The sequence below is a fragment of the Loxodonta africana genome, chromosome 1 (assembly GCF_030014295.1).
Source record: "Loxodonta africana isolate mLoxAfr1 chromosome 1, mLoxAfr1.hap2, whole genome shotgun sequence".
In the NCBI taxonomy this organism is placed as follows: domain Eukaryota; kingdom Metazoa; phylum Chordata; class Mammalia; order Proboscidea; family Elephantidae; genus Loxodonta; species Loxodonta africana.
The window spans coordinates 18,186,689-18,206,552 of NC_087342.1; the positions used below are offsets into that span (position 1 = coordinate 18,186,689).

The 19,864-nt window shown below is 44.9% G+C and overlaps 1 protein-coding gene and 1 long non-coding RNA gene across 7 annotated transcripts in view; one reads left to right on the forward strand and one right to left on the reverse strand.

Annotated features, from left to right (window-relative positions):
• LOC111751438 (uncharacterized) lies at positions 1-18,854 on the reverse strand. 5 transcript variants are annotated; one of them, XR_010317989.1, is made up of 2 exons: positions 3,734-18,854; positions 1-2,939 (listed from the first exon to the last, which is right to left on the reverse strand). It is a non-coding gene; the product is annotated as an uncharacterized LOC111751438 (long non-coding RNA). The 5 variants fall into 5 exon arrangements; XR_002786518.2 differs by having other exon boundaries at positions 3,532-18,854; XR_010317986.1 differs by having other exon boundaries at positions 3,186-18,854.
• Positions 15,387-19,864, forward strand: part of NRROS (negative regulator of reactive oxygen species) — a 20,416-nt gene continuing 15,938 nt past the window's right edge. Inside the window, exon 1 of one of the 2 annotated variants that reach the window (XM_023551669.2) lies at positions 15,387-15,637. The gene's annotated coding sequence lies outside the window, so the exon portion shown is untranslated. The remainder of the gene's footprint in view (positions 15,638-19,864) is intronic. The other variant, XM_003412941.3, reaches the window with a different exon arrangement.

Sequence of the window (19,864 nt, forward strand, 5' to 3'; positions counted from 1 at the left end):
TTTTCATTCTGATTTAAAAAAATTTTTTAAACAAATCATAAACTTCTTTTTCTTAGGGAGAAGAACCTGAGTCTCAGTTAATCTGTTCTTTTTTTTTTCTGGTTTTATTATTATTTCTTTACTTAATATGACAGGTTATTGAGGCATAATTCATATACCATAAAATTACCCATTTCAAATGTGCAATCCAGTGGTTTTGGGTATATTCACAGAGTTATGCAACTATCACCACCACCTAATTTCAGAACATTTTCATCACTCCAAAAGGAAACTCCGTACCCATTAGCAGTTACTTCCTCCTTTCCCCTGACCAACCCCCCAGACTTAGGAAACTACCAATCTTCTTGTATTTATAGATTTGTCTTTTCCAGACATTTAATATAAATGAAATTTTACAACATGTGACCTTCTGTGTCTGGTTTCTTTCACTTAGCATAGTATGTTTGTGTTTCATTCATGTCATAGCATGTATCAATATTCCATTCCTTATTGCCAAATAATAGTCCATTTGTAGACATACCTAAAAAAAAAAAAGACTTTTTTTTTCATTTTATTAATTAGCTGATGGACACTGAGGTTGTTTCCACGTTCTGACTATTGTAAATAGTCAGAACTCTTACAAGTTTTCGTGTTTTTGTTTCTCTTGAGTATATGCCTAGGAGTGGAATTTCTGGGCTGTATGGTAAATCTATGTTAACCCTTTTTGAGGAACTGCCAGACTGTTTTCCAAAGAGGCTGTACCATCTTACATTCCAACCAGCAATGTATGAGGGTTCCAATTTCCACACATCCTCCCAAGCACTCGCTACCTGTCTTTTTGGTTGTAGTCAATCTAGTGGGCGTGAAGTGGCATGTCATTGTGGTTTTGATTTGCATTTCCCTGATGGGTAATGATGTTGAACATCTTTTTATGTGCTTATTGGCCATTCCTGTATCTTCTTTGAAGAAACTTGTATTTGCATTTTTTTTATTGGGTTATTTGTCTTTTTATTATTGAGTCGTAAGAATTCTTTATGTAAATTAATCTGTTCTTGATGACTTAGAGCCTTCTTATGAGTATCAATGACTGAAGTTCACCGTGATAGAGAGGGACTCTCACGGATCACAGGCCTGTGCACAGCAGCCTGCCCCACATCAAAAGGCAACATGATGCTATCAGAAAGAACTAAAAAGCAGTTATAAGAACACAACCTTCCATGAGGCTATGGCCACCGGACACCTGCTAACTCAGAACTGAAACCACTCCCGAAGTTCACCCTTCAGTCAAAGATTAGACAGGCCTATAAAAAATAAACGTAACACCCATGAGGAACGTGCTTCTTAGCGCAGTCATGTAAATGAGACCAAATGGGCAATACGGCCCAAAAGCAAACCAAGAAGGCAGGAAGGGAAGTGAATCCTGGATGAAGGGACGTGGGGAATCCGGGTGGAAAGGGGGAGAGTGCTGACATACTGTGCAGATTGCAACCAATGTCACGAAACAATTTGTATATAAATTTTTGAATGGGAAACCAATTTGTGCTGTAAATTTTCACCTGAGGCACACAATACAATTAAAAAAAAAAAGGAACGTGTCCTTGTATGTTTACGTATACCTTTTTTCTTATTCTCTCTGCTATCATTCTTATTTTCACAACTCTAAATTAAAAAAAAATTTTTTTTTTGTACTTTAAATGAAGGTTTACAGAACAAACTAGTTTCTCATTAAACAGTACACGTATCATTATATGACATTAGTTAACAACCTCACGCTATGCCAACATTCTCCCTTTTCAACCTTGGGTTCCTTATTACCAGCTTTCCTGTCCCCTCCTGCTTTCTAGTCCTTATCCCTGGGCTGGTGTGCCCCTTTAGTCTCATTTTGTTTTATGGGCCCGTCCGATCTTTGGCTGAAGGGTGAACCTCAGGAGTGACTTCATTACTGAGCTGAAAGGGTGTCTAGGGACCATACTGTCAGGGTTTCTCCATTCTTTGTTAGGCAGCAAGTCTGGTCTTTCTTTTTGAGTTAGAAATTTGGTTCTACATTTTTCTCCAGCTCTGTCCGGGACCCTCTATTGTGAGCCCTGTCAGAGCAGTCAGTGGTGGTAGCTGGGCACCATCTTGTTGTGTTCGACTCAGTCTGGTGCAGGCTGTGGTAGTTGTGGTCCATTAGTCCTTTGGGCTAATCTTTCCCTTGTATCTTTAGTTTTCTTCATTTTTCCTTGCTCCCGAAGGGGTGAGACCAGTAGAGTATCCTAGATATCCACTCACGGGCTTTTAAGATCCCAGATGCTACTCACCAAAATAGAATATAGAACATTTTCTTTATAAACTATGTTTGCCAACTGAGCTAGATGTTCCCCAAGACCATGGTCCCCACAGCCCTCAGCCCAGCAATTCCATCCCTCAGGGAGTTTGGATGTGTCTATGGAGCTCCCATGACCTTACCTTGTACAGGTTGTGCTGGCTTCCCCAGTATTGTGTACTGTCTTACCCTTCACCAAAGTTACCACTTGTTCACAACTCTAAATTTTTCATATTACTCGAGGCAGAGGCTGAGGGTGACTCCGTTTCTCCCATGAATGAGGTGCCTGGGCTTTGAGCCAGCTTTCTGCAGTGTTTTGGGAAGTTGTAATTGCTAGGAGTCTGATTTCTGGAAGAATCAGATTAACCGAGGAAGGTCTGGGGGAGATGAGCCTGTGGTGAATTCTCCAAGAGGGCAATGGTGATGACATGGCAGAGAGAGGGAGGATCCAAGGCTGGAGTGAGAGGCATTGGAGCATTAGGTCCTGTTGGAGAGAATCTGCAAGGTGTGTGGGAAGCACAGTTGGTGTGGCTAATCCTGGTTACCGTGGTGAAAACAAAGAGGAAGAGTCTCCTTTAGAGTAGTAAAGCCTTTCAGTTCAGTGCTGGGCAAACGATAATAATTGGTTCTGACGGGCTAAACTTCCTCTGATTTGCTGACGTGAGAAAGAAAAAAACAAGTTACTCCTCCTGGTTAGCCAGCCTCCTCTGCTCCACCAACCCTCCCCTCCCCCCCTCCCTCCCCCCCCCCCCCGCTTGTGGCCAAACTGCCCAACTGACAATTAAAACCCATACTTCCCAGCATGCCTTGCACCGCCCAGAAGCCCCAGTCCCCACCATTCATTCTGCTCCCCTGCTAACAGAAGCAGTAGCAAATCACCTTCCAGATTCAGGGCACCTACAGTAGGGCCTCTCGCTCTGCTCTCTGGGGGCCCCTCCCCCGCCAGTTCCTTGGCTGTGGCTCAACCTGCTACCACTTGACAGCAAACCACACTTGACACAGGAAGGAGATCAGGGCCCTTTGCCCTAGGCCTCCCACAAAATCAACAAGGGCGTGCTCCTTCTCTTTCCACGGCAAGCTCCTCTAAGTCATCCTCCCTTCCTTCCTCTCTCCTTGGGTCACAGGAGGCTCAGCAGGGTCCCCTTTGCTGGCCTTATCCTTGACATGTAGAGTCTCTCTCGGGGTAGGCTGATATAAAATGAATTTGGAGGTTTTCGGCCTCTGTTTCGGGGCAGTTTGTATCTTACCCTTCTGCCAAGGTCCAGGTCAGGCACTGCCCCCCTAGTCTCAATCGCCAACGTTTCTTCCTTTTCCATGTGTCCCTTCATTCTATGGAATCTGCTCCTTGTCCCATAGCTGACACGCCAGGCCTGCGCCTTCCCTGGTCTATAAATCCCATCACTTTTTTTTCTTCCCTTGCCTCCCTGGGCATCCAGAACCTTGCCTCACCATTACTGCTTTCGCTCTGCTGGCATTCTAGAATGCTGTAGCTGTTGGGAAACACCATCAGGCTCTGGAACAAGCCAATCTTCAAATCCTGACATGAGTCCAAAAAAAACCAAACCAAACCCATTGCCGTCATGTGAATTTTGACTCATAGTGGCCCTATAGGACAGAGTAGAACTGCCTCATAGGGTTTCCAAGGAGCAGCTGGTGGATTCGAATTGCTGACCTTTTAGTTAGCAGCCATAGCTCTTAACTACTACACCGCCAGGGCTCCGACATGAGTCCCTACCTCTGAAATCCAAAAAACTCTGGAAACCAAAGGTTTTTTGGTGAGTTTGGATCAAACTCATTTGGTTGCAAAACTGAACCTGAATTGACAAAAAGCTATTTTGTCCACTTTACTGTTTGCCCACTTAATGTGAATATTCCTGTTTTGTTTACCAAGATTTTAAGGTATTGATTTCAGGACCTGATTCCAGACCCTGGTTGAAGAATTATGTAATATATAGCATAGTGTTACCTTTATAAATCAAGAAAAATTGCAGTTTTTGAAACACTTTCGGTCCCTCAGTTTTAAGGTAAGAAGTTTTGGACCTGGACCACAGTGCTCCACCAAAGAGGGCTGGATAATAAATTACAGGCATCCATGTGACAGGATACTACGCAATTAATCAATACCATGTTTGTGAAATTTTCAGGACATGGGGAAACAAACCCAATATTTTGTCATATATTATCCCGGTTTCCTAGGACTGACCTAACCAAATACCACAAAGTGGGTGGCTTTAAAGAATAGAAATTTATTGTCTCACATTTCTGGAGGGTAGAAGTCCAAATTCAGGGCATCTGTCAGCTCCAGGCGGAAGAACCCTTCTTGTCTCTTTCTGCTTCCGGTAGCCCCAGGTGTTTTTTGGCTTTCTTTGGCTTGTAGAAGGATCCTCACATGCTGTTCATCCACCGTAGGTGACCCTAGAGCCTGTCGTCCCCAATTTTATAAGACATATCACTCAGAAAGAATTAGGGCCCACCCTACCCCATACAACCTTGTTAACAGGTAACATTTGCCAGAAAGACCCTATTATGCCAAACAAGGTCACATTCACAGGTACAATCCTTGGGCTTCAACAAATCTTTGTGGGGGACACAATTCAATTCATGACATGTATTGTGTACTTAAATTTACTAAAGAGCATGTAAAATGCAATCTCAACTTTTTTTAAAAATTGTGCTTTAGGTGAAAGTTTATAGCTCTAGTTAGTTTCTCATTCAAGAATTTGTACGCATTATTGTTTTGTGACATTGGTTGCAATCCCCACAATGTGACAGCGCTCTCTTCCTTTCCACCTCAGCTTCCCCATGCCCATTTGTCCAGTTTTCCTGTCTCTTCCTGCCTTCTCATCTTGCTTTGAGGTGGGTGTTGTCCATTTGATCTCATATGTTTGATTGATCTAGGAAGCACGTTCCTTAGATGTGTTACTGTTTGTTTTATAGGCCTGTCTTATCTTTGTCTGACAATTGTGCTTCGGGAGTCATTTTAGTTCTGAGTTAGCCGAGTGTTGTGGGGGCCATAATCTTGGATATCCCTCCAGTCTCTGTAAGACCGGTAATTCTGGTTTGTTTTTTGTGAATTTTTATTTTGTTCTACATTTTTCTTCCACCCTGTCTAGAACCCTCTATTATGAATCCCTGTTAGAGCAGTTTGTGGTGGTAGTCAGGCACCATCTAGTTCTTCTGAGCTCAGGCTGGTAGAGGCTCTGGTTCATGTGGTCCTTTAGTCCTTTGGGTTAATATTTTCCTCGTGTCTTTGGTTTTCTTCATTCTTCTTTGCTTTGAACAGGATGGGATCAGTAGATGTATTTTAAATGGCTGTTCGCAAGCTTCTACGACCCCAGATGCTACCCACCAAAGTAGGATGTAGAGCATTACCTTTATGAACTGTGTTATGCCAATTGACCTAGATGTCCCCTGAGACTATGGCCCCCAACCCTCAGCCCCCAAAACTTGGTCTCTCAAGGTGTTTGGATGTGTCTAGGAAACTTCGCCTTTGCCTTGGTCAAATCGTGCTGACTTCCCATATATTGTGTGTTGTGTTTCCCGTCACCAAAATTATGCTTGTCTACTATCTAGTTAGCGATTTCTCCTCTCCCGCCTTTCCCACCCTCGGAACCATCAAAGAATGTTTTTTTCTGTGTGTAAACCTTTTCTTGAATTCTTATAATAGTGATGTCGTACAATATTTGTCCTTTTTTGACTTATTTCACTTAGTATAATGCCCTCCAAATTCATTCATGCTGTGAGATGTTTTATGTATTCATCATTGTTCTTTATCATTGCTTAGTATTCCATTGTATGTATGTACCATAATTTGTTTATCCATTCATCTGTTCATGGGCACTTAGGTTGTTTCCATTTTTTGCATTGTGAATAGTGCTGTAACGAACATGGGTATGCATATGTCTATTTGTGTAACAACTCTTATATCTCTAGGATATATTCCTGGGAGTAAGACCTATGGATCATATGACATTTCTATTTCTACCTTTTTAAGGAAACACCACACCATTTTCCAAAATGGTTGTACCATTTTGTGTTCCCACCAGCAGTGCGTAAGAGCTCCAATCTCCCTGAAACCTCTCCAATATTTGATATTTTCTGAGTTTTTTTTTTTTTAATTAAGGCCAGTATTGTCGGTGGAGTGGTATCTCATTGTAGTTTTGATTTACATTTCTCTAATGGCTAATGATTGCGAATGTTTCCTTATGTGTGTTAGCCATGCTGAATGTCTTCTTTGGTGACATGGCTGTTCATATCCTTTGCCCAGATTTTAATTGAACTATTTGTCTTTTTGTTGTTGAGGTGAAGTATTTTATAGATTTTAGAGATTAGACCCTTGCCGAATATGTCATAGCCCAATTTTTTTTCCCAGACTGTAGATTCTCTTTTTATTCTTTTTTTTATTATTTTGGTGAAGCCTTTGATGAGTAGAAGTGTTTAATTTTTAGGAGCTCCCAGTTATCTAGTTTCTCTTCTAGTGTTTGTGCAATGTTACTTACGATTTGTATACTATTTATGCCATGTACTAGGACTCTTAGCATTGTCTCTCTTTTTTTTTTTTTTCCATGATCTCTGTCATTTTAGGTTTTATATTTAGGCCTTTGAGTTAGTTTTTGTGTGTGATGTGAGGTATGGATCTAGTTTCATTTTTTTACAGGTGGACATCCAGTTATGCCAGCATCATATCTTAAAGAAATTGTCTTTTCCCCATTTAACGGAGTTTGGCCCTTTGTCAAATATCAGCTGCTCATAGATTGATGGATTTATGCCTGGGCTCTCAATTCTGTTCCATTGGTCTATGTGTCTGTTTTTGTACCAGTACCAGTCTGTTTTGACTACCATGCCTGTATAATAAGTTCTAAGATCAGGTAGTGTGAGGCCTCCCACCTTGTTCTTCTTCTTCAATAATGCTTTATTTATCCAGGGCCTTTTCCCTTTCCATATAAAGTTGGTGATTTGTTTCTCCATTTCATTAAAGAATGCTGTTGAAATTTGGATCAGGATTTTGCTGCATCTGTAGATCAGTTTGGGTAATATTGATATTTTTACAATGTTGAGTCTTCCTATCCATGAACATGGTATGGTTTTCTGCTTACTTATGTCTCTTTTGGTTTCTTACAGTAGGGTTTTGTAGTTTTCTTTATATAGGTCTTTTACATCCTAGTTAGATCTGTTCCTAAGTGTTTTATCTTCTTGTGGGCTGATCTCAACTTTGTAAGAAGAAAATCACATATTCATAGAAAAAATTTGGAAGGCAATACACCATAATGTTAACAGGTTGTCTCCGGATAATGGGACTGTGAATGACTTCATTTTCTTCTTCTTAGCATTTATTTTCCAAATTTTTTTAAATGGCCATGCATTTTTAGAATCATAAAATTTAAAAACCAAAACCAAAACAGTAAATGTTACTAAAAACTAGAGACTGACACTCTCTACTTGTGTGGCCTTGGCAAATCACTTGATCAATATGAGCCCTGCTTTTCTCTTCTATAAATCAGGGCTATTAATGCTCACCTAGCAGAGCTGTGGAGATGAGAGATAATGTATGTACCCAGGCAGAAGGTAGCTATGATTTCAGGCCCCATATCAAGGTCTGCATTCTCCTCTACCAGCCAAGGCTGCCCACTATTGCTATAAAATAGTGCAGACTGAGTATTGCCTGCTGTTTTACAAGTGAGTCCTTCCTGGTGGTCAACAACAGTCCTTTCAGGTCCATCTTTTCATCTCCCTACCACATTGCCTTGATTTCATTGCCATATGAAAAGGCTTCCCACTTTGGTAACACTAACTCCTTTTTCTAACTACTCATCACTCACTGACCTGGCCTGCCAATGAGAACAGATATATTTTATGGTACTTCATATTTTACAAAAGATATTTACATACTGACCCTTCCTTTCATCACCTTGTTTTTCAAAGAGTAGCTGTCATTTCCTATTTCTATTTTGGTACTAATTAACCAATGAACTAACTAACACATGACAAGGCTCCCCACTCCCCCAGATGATTCATTTGTATAGTTCACATAAGTTTATGAGCGCTTAGTATGTGCCAGGCTCTGTCCTAGGCACAGGGATAGGGCAGTGAATAAACAAAGTTCTTGACCTCAGGAGCTTACAATCTAATTGTTGTAATTGTCTCATAGTGACCCCATGTGACAGAGTAGACCTGCCCAATAGGATTTTCTAGGTTGTAGTCTTTATGAGAGCAGATGGCCAGGTCTTACTCTTGTGGAGCAGTTGGATGGGTCTGAACCGCCAACCTTTTGGTTAGCAGCCAAGCACTTAAACTTTGCACCACCAGGGCTCTTTACAATCTAGTTGGGGAGGCAAAAAAGTAAATATACAATAAAATGCCAAGCTATGCCATGAAGAAAAAGTATTATGAACAAAAAGCAAAATAAGGGAAAAGAAAGTGATGGAGATTGGGGGGAGGTTATTTTAGATGGTGTGGCCAGGAAGGCCTTTTTGAGGAGGTGACACTAAAGCAGAGACCTGAAGAAAGTCAAGGAGCGAGCTGGCTTGTGTGGCTAACTTGGTGGGGGTGGTGGCGGGGGGCAGCTCCGGGCCTAGGAAAGAGCAAATGGCAAAGGCCCTGGGACAGAAGCCTGCTTGACTTGAATGAGGAACTGCGAGGAGGACTATGGTTTGAGTGGAGTGAGTGAGGAGGAAAGTAGAAGGATATGAAATCAGAGGGAGCAGAGAGGGGACCAGATAATGCAGGGCCTTGAGTTTGTGATAAGGGCTCCGAGATTTACATTAGCGGTGCAAATGGTTAACACACTTGGCTGCTAATCAAAAGGTATGAGGTTTGAGTACACCCAGAGATATTTCAGAAGAAAGGCGTAGTGACCTACTTCCAAAATATCAGCCATTGAAAACCCTGTGGAGCACAGTTCTACTCTGACACACATGTGGTTGCCATGAGTTGGAGCTGACTTGATGACAACTGTTTTTTTTTAATTATGAAGGCCTTCTCAGTGACAAACGATTTTTCTAGAGTTTTTATCCTCTTCACCTGCTCTACAGTAAATGATACTCTAGTCTTCATTCACTTAAGAAACCTTTGCTGAGCACCTACTGGGTGTTAAACTAGGTATTGCTCTGCTGGGGAGACATTTGAATGTGAACAAGCCATTGTGCTTACCACCAGGACTCACTGCCCCAGAGGAAACACAGAACCATAAACAGATCAACTATGGTGCTCCCTGGGAAGCACTGAGATGGAGCCATAAACAAAGTCCTGTAGAGGCATCGAGGAATGCCGTCTTCTCTCCCAGTCTCTCTCCCTTGACATGGCCTTATCCTGATTCATCTATATTCCTATTGCTCCTTCAATCCTGACCCTACCCCCAGTTCCATCTTGTGAGGACCAGTTCAGATACCATCTCTTCTGGAAAGTCTTCTTTGATGTGTCCTAGTAGTTGTGTTCTCCCTCCCATGACTCTCAGCACCTCATCCCTGTTTCTTCATGGTCTGCATCTGTTATGCCCTGAACTGGACCATGGTTAGTTGTGGTGCCCTGTCTTAGTCATCTAACGCTGCTATAACAGAAATACCTCAAGTGGATGGCTATAACAAAGAGAAATTTTTTTCTCACAGTCTAGTAGGCTAGAAGTCCAAATTCAGGGAGTCAGCTCCAGGAGAAGGCTTTCTCTCTGTGTCAGCTCTGGAGGAAAGTCCTTCTCGCCAATCTTCCCTTGGACTAGGAGCTTCTCCACACAGGAACCCTGGGTCCAAAGGATGCACTCTGTTCCCGGTGCTTCTTTCTTGGTGGTGTGAGGTCCCCCACTCTCTGCTTGATTCCCTTTCCTTTTATCTCTTGTAAGATAAATGGTGATGCAGGCCACACTCCAAGGAAACTCCCTTTACATTGGATCAGGGTGTGACCTTCCTAAGGATGTTACAATTCCACTGTAATCCTATTTAATATAAAATTATAATCACAAAATGGAGGACAACCACACAATACCGGGAATCATGGTGTAACCAAGTTGACACATGTCTTTGGGGACATAATACAATCCATGACATGCCCCTTCCCCTCACTGTCTCGCTGTCAGCCAAGCCCTGGTACTGATGCATCTATAAGCATCTTTGTGAACTGCTTAAGTCCCCACTTGCCTGTGCAGCAGGGAGCAAGGGGGACTGACCTCTGGATTTGAGAGCACCCCCCACCCTCACCCAGAAGGTTAGAGAAGGGGAGTAAGCATGCCAAGAAGCCTTCAGCCTTCACATTGACCCCTGAGCTTTCCTGAACTGGCATCATGAGGGGTTGGGTGGTACCAATGTAGGCGGTGGCCTCTCCTCTTTCCGTTTTTGATTTTTGGTTCTTAAAAACTCTATTCCAAATGAGGGAAATGAAACCACTGACGACTCACCCCCAGCAGCCAGCTGATGTAGGGCAAGAAAACAATTCCCAGTTAAAGCCCCAAAGGAAATCCCCTCCCCGGTCATGTGCTGAGGCCAGGAGAAGTGGGGGAGGTACTAGCTCAGTGCCTGGCCAGACCCAGCCATCAAGGTGAAGGGTCAGGGTAGAAGGGTTGCCCGCTCCATGGCCAGGAGCTGAGAGGCCAAGGCAGAGTGTAAAAAACGAGAGAGGAGAGCAAGAGCCAGAGGACCAGGATCTTGGGCTTGGGGTGAGCTGCCGGTCCCAGGTGTACACCCTACTGCTCACTGCTGGGTGCAATGGATTGTTCTTTTCTCCTCACAGACCCATCGAGGGGAGGGAAGCTGATTTTTGCTTCTCACCCGGGGCCTCTTTCATACTTTGCCCTCTACTAGGATGTGTCTCCCCTCAGAGGATCCTCCTTAGTCCCGAATAGTGTCTGGTTATCTTCTGGAAAACCAATGGGAAGAAAGGACAGAAGCCAAAGTTCACTTTGATCTCTTTGGAAGACTGAGAAGCCCCACGCTGACAAACTATCATGAAAACCAAAAAAACCAAACCTGTTGCTGTCAAGTCAATTCCAACTCATAGCAACCCTATAGGACAGAGTAGAACTGTCCCCCATAGAGTTTCCGAGGAGCACCTGGAGGATTCGAACTGCTAACCCTTTGGTTAGCAGCTGTAGCACTTAACCACTACACCACCAGGGTCTCCAACTATCATGAAGCTTAGTTTAAGAGAGAAAAAAGCTCTCGGAGGCAATGCCTGGAATCACAGATATGGCGGTTTACTGCCTTCTTTCTCCTTTCTGTCTTTCCTCCTCTCTTCTTTGAGCAAATATTTATGAGCCTCTTTATATGCATTGGGCAATAGAGCTTTTAGAATAACACATGACTTCTGCCCATAAGAAATGTGTAGTGTGACTGAGGACAAAAGATAGGAATCCTAAAAGGTAAATCACAAAACAAGAGATTGCCTGAGGCCAACGGATGTTTTAGACACTTGGTCTCATGGTGTTCACAGGAAGAGGTGGAGATGGCGGTGGGGAGGGCATCACAGAGGAGTGGGAGACTAAGCCTCACCTTTGGGATAGGGAGGCTTGGGTAGGCAGAGGAGAGGCCATTCTAAGCAAGGGGACACTCTGATGGAGGGAGTACAGAGTGGGGAACATTTATTTTGTGGTTGGGGAAAATAGTGACTGGGTGAAACCCGCTTGTGGACAGTGTGGTGAAGTGAGGGTGGTAACAGTGAAGAGAAGCTGGGGCAGGTTATGAAAACCCCTCAAAGTCAACCTGCTTTCTCCTCCATCTGGTAACTGCCCACTTCCTTGTTTTCCCCTCAGTGATCCTGGTGTGCTGCTTGACTTTGAACTTGGCTTTATTACTGTTGCACAGGGGATGAGTACAAACACCACAGCATGTGGAACAGGCTCAAAGAAGCAGGCATCTAGACCCCCAGACTCTCATCCTCTGTGGAGAGTTGTGCTTGGTCAGGTAGAGCTGGACGTACACTAACCCTCTCTGCCTGGAATATTTTAAACGTAGTTAGGAGAGGACCCAGACCACCCAAACTAGCTGGAGAGTACTGAGCTGTGCAGCTGAAGTCCTTGTTAGCATGGGGAATATTCAATTTTCAGCTGCAAATTCTCCCTGCTGAGCCAGCTTGCTGTGAGAATAGAGGGTGAACAGCTGGGGCCATCGGCCATCCAACTGGTTTGTCTCTACACAACCACCAAGACCATTGGTTTTCCAAGTTGTTTTGAAGGGCAGTAGCTGCCTTTCTCAAAAGAAATTCTACAGAGAACCCTAATATATGAAACATATAGAAGTGGAATTGCTCAGGTTGAAGAAGAGATGGGGTACCTGGAAACCCATCTAGCCAGTTCTGAGGCATCTCCGAGGAACCCTTGAACTCCACTGAATCGGTCTGAAGCTACTGATCCAGGGCAGGGAGGCAATTGTAAGCCACGAAAAGGTTTTAAGCTGAGAGCAAGGTGATTCAATATGTACTTTAGAAAGATGCCTGTGACCACTGTGTGGAGTCTACACTGGAGAGATACAAAATTAAGGCCAGGGATCCACTTTAAGGAGGCTTCTGAAATGGTCTGTGATGAGGTTCATGAGTTCTAGACCTCATTCTGAGTTAGAGTCAGGAGGAGCTGACTGGATGCTAGGGGTGGAGAGTGTGAGGGCTGGGCCACCAGCGTAGATGCATGCCACAAATGGTGCCAGTCACGTAAGTGGAGAAACTGGCTGAGGCAAGGATAAGAATTCAGTTTAGGAAACGTTATATTGTAATGACTCTGGGACATCTGGGAGTTGTCAGAGTAGACAGTTAAAAATATAAGTCTGGGTCTTCTCTTTTGGGAGACAATGTTAGAGCTAAAAATCAAAATTTGGGAGCTATGAACATATTGGTAGACATGAAAGGCCTGGAAGTAGAAAATGTGTATACGGGAGAAGAAAAAAGGCCTGCAAACAAAATTTTTGTTGATGACAATGTGACTTTTACATTGTCGTCATCAGTATTATCATTATGAGTGAATATTTTAGGGACCATAGACAATTTTCTGGATGTTTGGAGCAGGAAAGGCTTGTTCTTACTGTCTTAGGCTGAACATGCCAAGGACAATAAGGCTATACAAAATCACAGATCAATTGGACTACAAGAGATATGACCCCTTCCTGCCTCAGGGCAGGACACTTGAACTCTCCAGATCTAATAGGAAATGAGGGAGGAGAACTGGTGACTCTTTCTCTGACCCTTCTAGTATTTACTCATTGTATTACTTCCTAGGATTACGCACCCATTGGGCATGCACACACTACACTACATGATAAACTCCTTGAGAATAGGAATAATGAGATAATGCATATAAAGGGCTTAGCACAGTGCCTGGAATCTCTTGCATCGTGGCTATTAATTCCTATCATCCTTTTGAAGCCAGCAGGGAACTTTGTACACATTAGGTATTAAAAAATCCATCCATACATGTACACCAATGTTCATTGCAGCACTATTCACAACAGCCAAAAAGTAGAAACGACCCAAATGTCCTCCAACAGACCAAAAAAAAACCAACCAAACCTGTTGCCCTCAAGTTGATTCTGACTCATAGCGACCCTATAGGACAGAGTAGAACTGCTCCATAGGGTTTCCAAGGAGCGCCGGGTGGATTCAAAGTGCCTACCTTCATGGTTAGCAGCCGAGCTCTTTTAATTTTTTTATTTTTGATTTTTTTTAATTGTACTTTAGATGAAGGTTTACAGAACAAACTAGCTTCTCATTAAACAATTAGTACACATATTGTTGTATGACATTGGTTACCAGCCCCACGACATGTTGACATTCTCCGTTTTCAAACCTGGGTTCCCTATTACCAGTTTTCTTGTCCCCTCCTGTTTTATGGGCCTGTCCAATCCCTAGCTGAAGGGTGAACCTCAGGAGTGACTTCATTACTGAGTTAGAAGGGTGTCTGGGGGCCATACTCTCAGGGTTTCTCCAGTCTCTGTCAGGCCAGTAAGTCTGGTCTTTTTTTTTTTTTTTTTGAGTTACAATTTTTTTTCTTTAATTTTTGTTGTGCTTTAAGTGAAAGTTTACAAATCAAGTCAGTCTCTCGCACAAAAACTTATATACACCTTGCTACATACTCTGAATTGCTCTCCCCCTAACAAGACAGCCCGCTCCCTCCCTCCACTCTCTCTTTCTGTGTCCATTCTGCCAGCTTCTAATCCCCTCTACCCTCTCATCTCCCCTCCAGACAGGGGATGCCAATATAGTCTCAAGTGTCTACTGGATCCAAGAAGCTCATTCTTTATCAGCATCTTTTTCTATCCCATTGTCCAGTCCAATCCCTGCCTGAAGAGTTGAGCAGCTGAACTCTTAACCACTATGCCACCAGGGTTTCCAAACAAAATGTGGTACACACCCACAACAGACTATTCCTCAGCCTTAAAGAGAATGAAGTGCTGATACATGCCACAACACGGATGACCCTTGAAAACATTATGCTGAGTGAAGTAAGTCAATCACAAAAGAACAAACACATCATCCCACTTTAGGAAACATCTAGAATAGACAAGTATATAGAGAGCAAAGTTCGTTAGTGGTTACCAGGGGCAGGAAGAAAGGGGGAGTCATTGTTTAGGAAGCACCATCTGTTTATGGCAATGGAGAACTTGGCAATGGATCCTGGTGATGGTTGTACAACATGGTTAATGTAATTGGCATCTCTGAACTGTACATGTAAAAAATATTGAATTGGCAAATGTTATATATATGTATGTGTGTATACATATACATGTTTTGAACAATAATAAAAAGAAAGTCCATCCATGCAGTCTATGAACAAGAAGCACATGGCACCCCCTAACAATCCATTGCAATGCAATTTCCATTTCTTTCTTCTTTTTTTTTTTCCTTAGCACAGTGCGAAGCACATCAAAGGAGATTATTAATAAAGATTAGCTGAGTGACTGACCCTGCCAGACTGGAGACTCTCTCCCTTTACAACTGGAAAACGTGTGTCCAGTTCATTCCCAACGTTTCTGCCAGTTGGTCTTTGGATAGAACCTTGGAGAAGAGTTCCTGAGTCAGCAGAGCTCACAGGCGAGGTCCCCCAGCTAACCATCCCTCAAAAACCCCTCTCCCCTCCCCCGCGCCACCCGAGGCTGCAGTTCCCTCTAAGGTGCCTGCTCTGTGTGAGCCCAGGGTGCTGAGTCGCTGAGCAGCTAGCTCTCCATGTGACTTCAGTTTCCGTCCGTTCCTTCCGCAAGTGCTAAAATAACCTGATGCCCTAGAGAGGAGGCAGCCCAGCCCGCGCTCTGGCTGCTCTCGAGGAGCCCGAGCCCCTGCAGAGCCGCACCCCTGGAGAGGATGCGCCCCGCCGAGCCGCCTGGGCCTGCGGGAGCCGTGAGTATTTCCTGCGTGGAGGCCTCCCTGTGGGGCAGCCGCCTTCTCAAGGTGGGCGAGCTGGGGGCGAGGTGGGCGGTGGGAGGTCAGCCCCATGGCCCCCCAGCTCGGGCCTGACGGGGAAGTCGTGGCTTGCTCCATCCAACGCCGTAGCTTCTGTGCTTGGTGTGGGGGCTCCACCAGGGCCCTGGTGTAGGTGGGAACACCTCCGTCACGGAGCAGAAAAAGGTGGCCTGGTATAGTGGAAACAGAGGGCATCAGAATCAGACCTGGGTTTGATTCCTGGCGCTGCGTGGAGAATGTGAGCAGGACAGTAGACTTTTCTGGGTCTGTTTTACATCTGTGAAATGGGGACAGTACTGCCTCCCTCCTCCTGGGGGGGTGAACTGGATGCAGTGAAACCATTCTGTGAATACCCAGCGTGTTGAGGGCTTGGATCTCCTTTCCTGCCCCACAGCATGGATGGAGAATCACCACCTGTGGGTGAAGACACTGAGATGGCCACATTAACAGAACACACATTTACAGATACCTTCCATCTGTGTGGTGTGTTCCAGGCTCTGGGGATACAGCCCTGAAGCAGGCAGGCAAAGCCTTCCCCCAGAGAGCATTTGTCTTTGGGAGATTCACTAGGCTTCCCACAGCTAGCAAGTGGCAAAGGGAGGACTAGAACCCAGGTCCTCCGAGGCCTTGTCCACTGCTCTTCTGTAGCCCTCTTGGCCTCTCCCTGTGGGCTGGCTTCTGGAAACTTCAGCATATATCTCCATGCACCCGGGAGCCCTCAGGATGGGGCGCCGGCTCCCCTTTGCCCTTGAGAGAAGAACACGTGCCTGTCTGTGGCCGGGACGAAGAGGCTGAGACAGGGTCGGTCCTAAGACTGGAGCCCCTTGACAGGGCCGGCCCCAGGTGGTATGCTTCCAGGGGAGGGAGCGGATCATGTGGAGGTTTTCTCCTTGATGGGTACAGTCCATTAGGAGTCTGGACATAGAAACATTCAGCACTGACGGAGCTGCCCTCCACGATTTCCTGTGCCCCCTCCACCTTCTGCAACGTTGGTGGTTTGCTAGGCGTTATAGCTCTGAGACTTATTTCTTTTTCTCACACGCCTCATAGGTTTGTACGTGTACCTCAGAGAGTTACTAGAATTATGGGCCCATAAGAGCACTTCAACTCCTGCTGTTAGGACAAAACAAACAAACAAACAAAAAGCCTCCTTCACAAAGAAAGTGACTTCATGTCCTGGGCGCCCTCACAGGAGCTTCATGAAAACCAATCCCCAGTCGTCCTTAAACCCATTATCCAAAAGCAGAAGCCTCCCTAACAGAGAGCAGATTTCCCGTGTGTGTGTCAGGGGCCTATGTTAGGACAATATCCATCTGTCTGTGGTCTTCTTGAGTCTCTCAGAAGAGTGACACTAAGCACTGGTTCTAACTTGCTTTCTGGCTGCAGTGTGCAGCCACATCACAGAGCATAAACTAGACTCTTGTGTGGACAACTCTACGTGTCTTGTGCCAGACTCTTATCCAGGGAGTAACACATTATTTAGGGAAGGATGGGCTTTCGACCATGAGTGAGAACACACTATCTCAGGACATACTTGTCTATAAAATAATTACAGGTGCCTCTGCTCACTGATGGAGCTCTGGTGGTGCGGTGGTTAAGAGCTCAGCTGCTAACCAAAAAGTTGGCCATTTGAATCCACCAGCCACTCCTTGGAAACCCTATGGGGCAGTTCTACTCTGTCCTATAGGGTCACTATGAGTCGGAATCAACTCTATGGCAGTGGGTTTGGTATTTTTGTTTTATGCTCACTGGTACTCACTATGTGTCTTTGCACGTCAGTGACAAATAATGCAGAATTTTTTTGCCTTTGTAGAACTTCTTTATTATATTCATTTTTCCATTCAAACCATTGTTCTCAACCTCATCGTCAAACAGATATCATGTGCTCACTGTGTGAGGGGCCTTGGACTAAGTTGGGTGATGATCTCCCAAAGCTCAGATGTGAGGAGAGAGGGGAAAAAAGGGACATCGATGCATGGATCTCATAAAGTTTCACAAGCAACTATAAGCCTGAGCTCAGGGGTATATTAGATAGGACCCTTTTAGTTGCAAGTGACAAAAACCCAACTCAAATTGGCTTCAGCAAAAGAAGGAATATTTTTTGATTCAAATAACTGAAAGTCTACAGGCAGTGGCTTCAGGCATGGCTGGATCCAGGTGCTCAAGCATTGGCAGGAATTCATCTGTCTCCATTCCTCAGGTTTGTTTTCCTCTGTGTAGCAGGAGGAGGCTCTGGAGTTGATAATAAAGATGGCTGCCTGCAGCTCCAAGCCTACATCCCACCAGTTTGGCACCTGAAGCAGGAAGATAAAGCCTCTTTCCCAATAAATAGTTCTAGCAACCGTCTTTAGATTGATTCTCATAGGCCTGCTTTTGTGACGTGCCCATTATGAGCCAATCACTGTGATTAGGGAGTAGAAGGCTCTGATGGGTCAGGCCTGGTTCACTCCTGGAGCTAGGTAGGATCTGGGGTCAGACCCAAAAGAGGATGGAGTAACAAAGGAAGAGAGTAGTTTCTGCAAAGGGAAACTGGATCTGTTACCACAAGAAGGAGAAATGAATGTGGGCAGGCAAAACCAACTCATTTCCAAAGCATATAGAGTCAGTGGGCTAGGGGCTTAGACCAAACCACATGTGTTTTTTCTTACTTGAAGGAAGGCACAACTGATTTCAGACTACACAGGGGGAAGAAGGGAGAAAGTAGAACCCTTGTCATGGTTCTCACCAGCAACGTGGGCACAAGGAGCAGGGCTGGCACCAGTGATGAACTAAATGTGGCCACGAAGCCCTGTGAAGCCTCCAGTCCCAAGTGAGAAAGCCACCTTGACCAGTCCTATGTCCTGTGCCCCAGCAACTCTTTGCTGCCACCTTTAAGAGAGAAAAGCAACGCAAGGGAGTTTCTCCTCAGGAGACAGCACTTGGGGAGTTTGTCTTTTCTCCCAGGCTCTTCTCAATCAGGACCTAAGTGTCTGAGGAAACCCAGCACCCACAGTGCCTGGCAGGGGCTCATTTTGGGGTACGCTTTGTGTTTTCCCAATAACCTCACATCGCTCCATTTTAGATGTGGGGCTGGACACTGTCCCCTCCTGGTCCTCCTTATTGTCGCTCCTCTCCTCATCCAGCCCTAATTCTCGGGTCTTTCCTACCTTTGCAGTGGCTCTGCTTGGAGGTCCCACCAGACCACCAAGGCTGAGCTCTCTCCCTCAGCCTGCAGGGTCAGGTCAGGCCACCTGGCCCTGGGCCACCTCCTTCAGCCTCAGGTGGGTTCATGCCCAGCCTCGCACCATGAGACCTTCCCATGGGACTCCCCCAATGGCCTTTCTCTTGTTCTAAGTTCTTGGGCCCTTCCTTGGGTCCCTAAACTGAAGCTTCCACTATAGCTAATAATCCTGGCTTCTTATTTCCTTCTAAATCCCCAGTTTTTCTAGGCTGTGTAGCTCCTTTTGCACAACCTCTAAAAGGCCCTTGTTTTTGTCATAAGGCCGCCCCATGGCGTCAACAGTTTACTTCATCCCCATAGACCTTGACCCCATGACACACTGCAGGGTGGAGGTGGGGAGGAGTGCTATTCAAAATATTAAGCAGTGCAGGGCACAGGCACTGACCAAGCAGAGTGGACATTGGCATTGGAAGCACAGTCCTGGGGGCTGGGTCAGGTGTTAACTCTTTTGTTGCTGGATCGTGCTGGTGGTCCTGGGAGTTCCAAGGGAGGGGCAGCTGGGGCGGGGGTCCATGGGGTAGCTGTTTACCAGCAAACACATAATCTGTACACCCCAGCTGAACGTTCACATACTCACATATTTGTCCCAGACAGGCACACATCCAGCACCTCCTACATGGGCCACACCTCAGCTCTGGCTTTGGCTTGGCCGTGTACAAACTATGGGACTTGAACAATCTTTGGCTTCTTTAGGTCTTGGGTTTGTCATCTGTCAATGGAGATCATCATGCTTTCTATATAGCACTGTGGCAAGTATTAAATGAGATCAAATGTCTTTAAGAAGCCTTTGCACCCTTCAAATGCTGCTATTGTTATTATGGAGACTCCAATTCTCTTGGCTTTATCCAAGGATACCTAGAAATCATTGTTACTTTTGGAGAAGAGAGTTTTTTATATTAATCACATTAACCCTCATTCCTTTGTGACTCCAAATCAGCTTTAGAGGAAAAAAAAAAAAATCAGTCTTACACTCGATAACCACCTTCCTGGTGTGA